Below are 7,289 nucleotides of genomic sequence, written 5' to 3'. Positions count from 1 at the left end.
TCATTCCCCATGAAATCAGGAGTGAGACAAGGATGCAAATTATCACCCCTTCTATTTAACACTGGATTAGAGGTCCTAGACAGCACAATAAGACAAGGAAAAGAAATTAGATGTGTAAGAATTAGAAAGGAGGAAATAAAACTGTCATTATAGAGTGATGTCATAAACATGGTAACATAAGACATCCCCTGAAAAGGCCCCCCCAGAGATTCAGCAAATAATTGGACAAGTCCCGCTTGCTTTGAACTCTGGAGGAAGATGAGACTGGAGAAGAACTCCACAAAGACTGAATCAAAGAAAAAAACTACCAGCTATGGAATTTCTGCCCCAGACCCAACAGTCTGTTCCCCTCCCCCTCACTGGGTCCTGCACAGCTTGGGAGTCACATGGAGGCGGTGGCCCGGGTCCATCCTGCCATGGACACAGACTATATAACCACTCACACAGCAAGGTAGAACCCCACACATATCCAGGCACAGGCACCCAAGTCCACAGAGAACTGGGTGGAATGCAAGCTCTAAGTCATGCTGCATACAGAAGGGCCCCCCGGGGAGGGGGAAAGAGACTGAGGCAGATCTGTTGGCAAAAGGTGCACTCACCAATCCAGTTTCTGTTGGCTGGACCACCTAAATGCAAAACTGAATTTTCTGAGTGACCCACTTTTCTGGATCTATCCCATTTGGCTCCTTGGGGTGGGTTGACCTAATGGGGAAGAAACTAGAGGCAGACAAGTCTCCTCAAAAAGGGGGGGTGTTAAACTGAACAGCTGTAAGACAGAATGGGCCCCAGAAGTGAAAAGTGTAGGGAAAAGGGAACACTAAGTGAGGGAGAGAATTTAAACAAATCATAGGTGTTGGGGAGAAAATTCTGCACAAAAACAAACAGTCCAGATCAAAACTGCTGGAGAAAACAATTAAACAGGCTGTTTTAAAGATCTAGAATCAGTTAGACCAAGCATCAAAGAAGAGCCTTAACACAAAGCCAATCAATAATAAAACTCTAGACCTTCAGAGTTAACCCATCAAGAGAATCAGATGCCTAGACATCAGCAAAAAAAATCACAAGCCATACTAAGAAACAGGAAATATGATTCAGTCAAGGGATCAAATTAAAACTTCAGTGGAGACTCAGAAATTGGAATGACTAATCAAAGATGTTCAACCAAATCTCCTAAATCACTACAAGAAGATGAAGGAAAATATGCATAAAGAGATAAAGCATATTAAGAAGACAATGTGTCAGTGTAAAGAAGAATTTGAAAGTATAAAAAGAAACATAACAGGTTCCATGATGCAGCCCTGAGCATAGACCTTGATTTCTGACATCCAGCCCCTTGCCCAAACCAGCAACAAAATGTAGGGATCAAGGAATAGGAATTTCTGCTTTTTTTTTTTTTTTTTTTTGGCAAAAATGGCAACCAATGATGCCATTCTGAAGAGGCTGGGAAAAGGTGCAGAGGCAGTTCAAATTATTGAATATCTTAAGATGCAAGTTGCTCTTCTTAAGGAGAAAGCAATTTTGCAGGCAACTTTGAGAGGGGAGAGAAGACTTCATGTTGAAAATGCTAAACTAAAGAAAGAAATTGAAGAACTGAAACAAGAGCTAATTCAGGCAGAAATTCAAAATAGAGTGAAACAAGTACCATTCCTTTCTGGTACTCCACTACAAGCTAATTCTACACTTTCTGAAAATGTCATACAGTCAACATCAGTAACAACTGTACCTTCTGCTGCCAACAAGCAGATAAATGGAGGTAGAGGAGGAGAAGAAAAGAAGGTGAGAGAGAAAATTGAAAAGAAGAGAAGGAGAAAAAACAGCAGCAGTCAATAGCAGGAAGTGAGTAGATGTTTCCTGTCTGGATCTTAGGATTGGTTTTATCATCACTGGCAAAAAACACCCTGATGCAGATTCTTTATATGTAGAAGAAGTAGATGTGGGTGAAACAGCCCAAGAACAGTTGTCAGTGGCCTGGTGAATCATATTCCTCTTGAACAGATGCAAAACTGGATGGTGATTTTACTTTGTAACTTCAAACCTGCAAAGATGAGGGAAGTACCATCTCAAGCAATGGTGGTTTGTGCTAGTTCTTCAGCCTCATGGCTCCTCCTTATGGATCCCTTCCTGGAGACAGAAGTAAATTTTGATGCTTTCCCTGGAGAGCCTGACAAGAAGCTAAATCCTAAGAAGAACATATGGGAGCAGATACAGCCTGATCTTTACATTAATTATGAGTGTGTGGCTACATACAAAGGAGCTCCCTTTGAGGTGAAAGGGAAGGGAGTGTACAGGGCTCAAACTATGGCCAAAAGTGGAATCAAATAAAAGAAAATGCTTCAGATATTGAAATTCATTGGAGAAAACTCTAGTAACAGTTAAAGGAAATATACTTGTCACATGTAAAAAAAAAAAGAAACAACAGAAATTATGGGAGTGATAAGGCACAATAGAAGAGATCAAAATAACCAGAGGAATATAACAGCAGATTTGAACAGGCAGAGGAAAGAATCAGTGAACTAGAAGACAGGACAACCAAAATCATACAGGCAGAAGAACAGAGAAAACAATAGAAAACAATTGCAGTGTTTCTAAGATTTGAGTGACAGCACAAAGCTCACAAACATATGTGTCATGGGTGTCCCAAAGGAGAAGAGAAGGGAAAGAGAGCAGAAATAATATTTGACGAAATAATGGCTAAATTCCCAACTCTTATGAAAGACATAAATATATATGTCCAAGAAGCACAATGTGCTCCAAACAGAATAAATCCTATTAGACCTACTCTGAGACACATACTAATCAGACTGTCAACTCCCAAAGATAGTAATTCTGAAAACAGAAAGAGAAAATTGATTCATCACATACAAGGGATCCTCAATAAGACTAAGTGCCAATTTCTCATCAGAAACCATGGAGACAAGAAAGCAGTGGTATGATATATTTAAGGTACTGAAAGAGAAAAACTGCCAGCCAAATGTTCTTTATCCAGCAAAACTGGCTTCATAAATGAGAGAGAGTTTAAATTATTCACAGATAAACAGAAAGTGAAAGAGTTTGTCAACAAAAGACCTGCCCTACAAGAATTACTAAAGGGAGTCCTGCAGGTTGAAAGGAAAAGACAGAAAAGAGTGGCTTGTAGTAGTGTGAAGAAAGGAAGATTTTCAGTAAGGGTAAATAAAAGGGTAAAATGCAAAACCCAATAGCACTATATTCTCAATATACAACTCTACTCTTTAATTCATATAAGAATCAGGATACAAATGAACAAGAAAAAAGGAATATTTCCTGATAATGGACATGCAAAATATAAAGTGGTACAGTGTGAATAAAACAATATAAAGGGGAAACAGAGAGTTATGGGAACAGAGAATGTATATGCTATTGAAGCTAAGTTGGTATCTGTGGTGGTTTGAAGCTGTATTTACCCCAGAAAAGTATGTTCTTAAAGTTAATCCACTTCTGTGGGTGTGGATGCCTTGTAAGTAGGATTTTTTATTTGATTTTATGGAGATGTATTCACATACCATACGGTCATCCAAAGTATGCTATCAGTTGTTCACAGTATCATCATATAGTTGTGCATTCATCACCACAAGCAATTTTTGAACATTTTCATTACTCCAAAAAATAAATAAATAAGAAGAGTAAAAGTTAAAAAGAACACCCAAAACATCCCATTCCCCCATTATTCATTTAATTTTTGTCCCAATTTTTCTATTCTTCTGTCCATACACTGGATAAAGGGAGTGTGAGCCACACAGTTTTCACAATCACACAATCACACAGTGTAAGCTATATAGTTATACAATTATCTTCAAGAATCAAGGCTACTGGGTTGCAGTTCAACAGTTTCAGATATTTCCTTCCAGCTGTTACAATACACTAAAAACTAAAAAGGGATATCAAGATAACACATACCAGTAACCTCCTGAATGACCTCTTGACACCACTTGCAATCCCCCAGCCACTGAAACTTTATTTTCTTTCATTTCTCTTCCCTTTTTTGGTCAAGAAGTCTTTCTCAATCCCATGATGCAAGGTCCAGGCTCATCCCCAGGAATCATGTCCCACTTTGCCAGGGAGATTTTCACCTCTGGGAGTCATGTTCCATGTAGGGGGGAGGGCAGCGAGTTCATCTGCCAAGGTGGTTTAGAGAGAGAGACCACATCTGAGCAAGAAAAGATGTTCTCTGGGAGTGACTCTCAGGCACAATTATGAGTAGACTTAGCTTCTCTTTTGCAGCAACAAGCTTCATAAGGGCAAGCTCCAAGATTGAGGGGTCAGCCTACTAAATTGGTAGTCCCCAGTGCTTGTGAGAATATAAAGAATTCCCCCAGTGGGTAAGTTTAATATTTCTACATTTTTCCCCAGTGCCTCAAGGGGGCTGTGCCCAAATTACTCTGGGATGTATGAGGGCTATACACTGACTTGTACAAGCCAACCAGATCTCACTCCCTGTTCAAAGTTCCACGTAGTTATGGTGGTTAAATAAAATGACCATATAAGTTAAATTATGTAGCATGCTGCAGAAAATATAGATTTTCCACCAAGTAAATATCTCTTCCTTTGGTATCACACAGAAGTTGATGTCTTAAAACACAAGTCATTATCATCCTTTACCCTTTATTCTGATTTACCTTAGTCCTAACCAAGTCCGTTTTGTTCACATCTCAAATTGAAGTCTTCTCTTTTTCAGCTTCTTTAACATTTGCCATATGGGGTAATGCTGACATTCATAGCTACCGAACTCTGGCTCTGAGTCTCAGGTGTCACACAGATACCCAGAGTTCCAGGGGCTGACAGGTTATACACAAAGAGCTCAACATCTCAGGATTTAGAAATAACCATAACAACTCAGGAATAGATGTAAGGATGCTTTGATGAGCTACTTCAGTTAAGGTGTGACCCACCTCATTTAGGATGGAATCCTTTATAAATGAGATGAATACAGAGAAAGAAAGCCACAGAAACAAGAAACTAAAAGCAACAAAACCCAGAAGAGAAGGAAGAGACCAGAAGATACCACCATGTGCCTTGCCATGTGGCAGAGGACACAAGGATTACCGGCAGCTGGTCTTTGAAAAGAAAGCATCACCTAATGATGCCTTGATTTGAACATTTTTCTCAGCCTCAAAACTGAAAGCTTATAAATCAATGAATTCCCATTGTTAAAGCCAACACATTTCATAATTGCTGCTTTCAGCAACCTAACAAACTAAAACAGTATTTTTTCAAATTAGTAGGTTATAGATGTAATTTATGTAGTATAAACCCCAGGGCAACCACAAAAAAAGTATTTAAAAAATATACAGAAACAGAAATGAGGAGATCAGTCTGTTTCATCACCAAAGATCAACTATACAGAAAAGGTGTTTCAGTTTGCTAAATCTTCTGGAATCCAATATACAAGAAATGGATGAGTTTTTAACATAGGGATTAATTAGCTTACAAATTTACAGTCCTAAGGCTGAGGAAATGTCCCATTTAGGGCATCAACAGATGATACCTTGACTCTGAAGACAGACTGCCAGCATCTGGTACACCTCTGTCACATGGGAAGGCATATAGCCAGCATCTGCTCCTTCTCTCCTGAGTTTCATTGCTTTCAGCTTCTGGCTGCTTTGTCTCTCAGCTTCTCTGGGTGTTTCTCTGAATTTCATCTCTTAGCTTTTCTGTGACATTTATCCTCTTATAAAAGACTCCAGTAGAGGATAAAGAACCACCTTGAATGAGGTGGGTCACATCTCAATTGAAATAACATAATCAAAAGGTTCCACCTACAATAGCTCTGCACCCACAGGAAGGGATTAAAAGAGCATGACCTTTTCTGGGGTATGTAACAGTTTCAAACTACCACAGATGTTCCAATAAAGGAAAAGAGAGACCAAAAAACTACAATATATAAAAACCAAAGGATAAAATGGCTGAAGTAAGTGCTGCCTTTACAGTAATAACACTGAATGTTAATGGATTAAACATTTCAATCAAAAGACAGTTTGGCAGAATGGATAAAGAAGCATGATCCAACTATATTTTGTTTACAAGAGACTCATTTTAGATCCAAAAACACAAATAGGTTGAAAGTGAAAGGTTGAAAAAAGATATTCCATGCAAAAAGAGAGCTTAGGTAGCTATACCAATATTGTACAAATTAAACTTTAAGTCCAAAGCTGTTAAAAGAGACAAAAAGACACTGTATATTAATAAAAGGGTCAATCCACCAAGAAGACATAACAATTGTAAATACTTATGCACCTAACAACAGTGCCCCTAAATACATGAGGCAAACACTGACAAAACTGAAGGGAGAAATGAATGTCTCTACAATAATAGTTGGAGACTTCAATACACCACTCTAGTCAACAGATAGAACATCTAGACAGAAGATGAATAAGGAAACAGAGAACTTGAAAAATATGATAAATGAACTAGATCTAATAGGCATATATAGATCATTGCACTCCAAAACAACAGGATATACATTCTTCTCAAGTGCACATGACTCATTCTCCAGGATAGACCACATGTTGGGTCACAAAACAATCTCAATACATTTGAAAAGATTGAAATTACACAAAGCATCTTCTCTGACCAAAATGTAAAGAAGCTGGAAATCCATAACAGGTGGAGAACTAGAAAGTCCACAAATATATGGAAATTAAATAGGTCAATAAAATTGACAAACTATTAGACTGACAAAGAAAAAAAAGAGAGAAGACACAAATAAAATCAGAAATGAGAGGGGGGACATTACTACTGACCCTACAGAAATAAAAGAGGCTCATAAGAGGATACTATGAACAACAATGTGGCAAGAAATTAGAAAACCTAGATGAAATGGACAAATTCCTAGAAATGAATAAACAACCTACGCTGACCCAAGAAGAAATAGTAGACCTCAACAGACCAATTGCAAGTAAAGAGATTGAATCAGTCATCAAAAATCTCCAACAAGAAATAGGAACACTTATTCATTTCTGGTGGAACAGTTTAAAATGGGACAAGCTGCTGTGGAAGATGGTTTGGCGGATCCTCAGAAAGCTAAGTATAGAACTATGGCAATCCTGCCACTCATTATATACCCAGAAGAACTGAAAGCAGGGACATGAACAGACATTTGCACAATGAAGTTCATAGCAGCATTATTCACAATTGCCAAAAGATGGAAAAAAACTCAGGTATCCATGACAAATGGATAAACAAAATGTGGTGAACACATACAATGGAATATTATTCAGCTGTAAAAAGGAATGAAGTCCTGATGCACATGAAAACATGGATGAACCTTGAGG

At 38.3% G+C, this 7,289-nt stretch overlaps 1 pseudogene; it reads left to right on the top strand.

The window, feature by feature from the left end:
- Positions 1-1,407: 1,407 nt before the first annotated feature.
- Positions 1,408-2,322, top strand: LOC119538427 (annotated as a pseudogene).
- Positions 2,323-7,289: the final 4,967 nt, after the last annotated feature.

This window comes from Choloepus didactylus, chromosome 6, assembly GCF_015220235.1.
Source record: "Choloepus didactylus isolate mChoDid1 chromosome 6, mChoDid1.pri, whole genome shotgun sequence".
Lineage (NCBI taxonomy): Eukaryota > Metazoa > Chordata > Mammalia > Pilosa > Megalonychidae > Choloepus > Choloepus didactylus.
The sequence above is the reverse complement of the archived record's forward strand: the minus strand, read 5'-3'. Positions and strand labels throughout refer to the sequence as shown.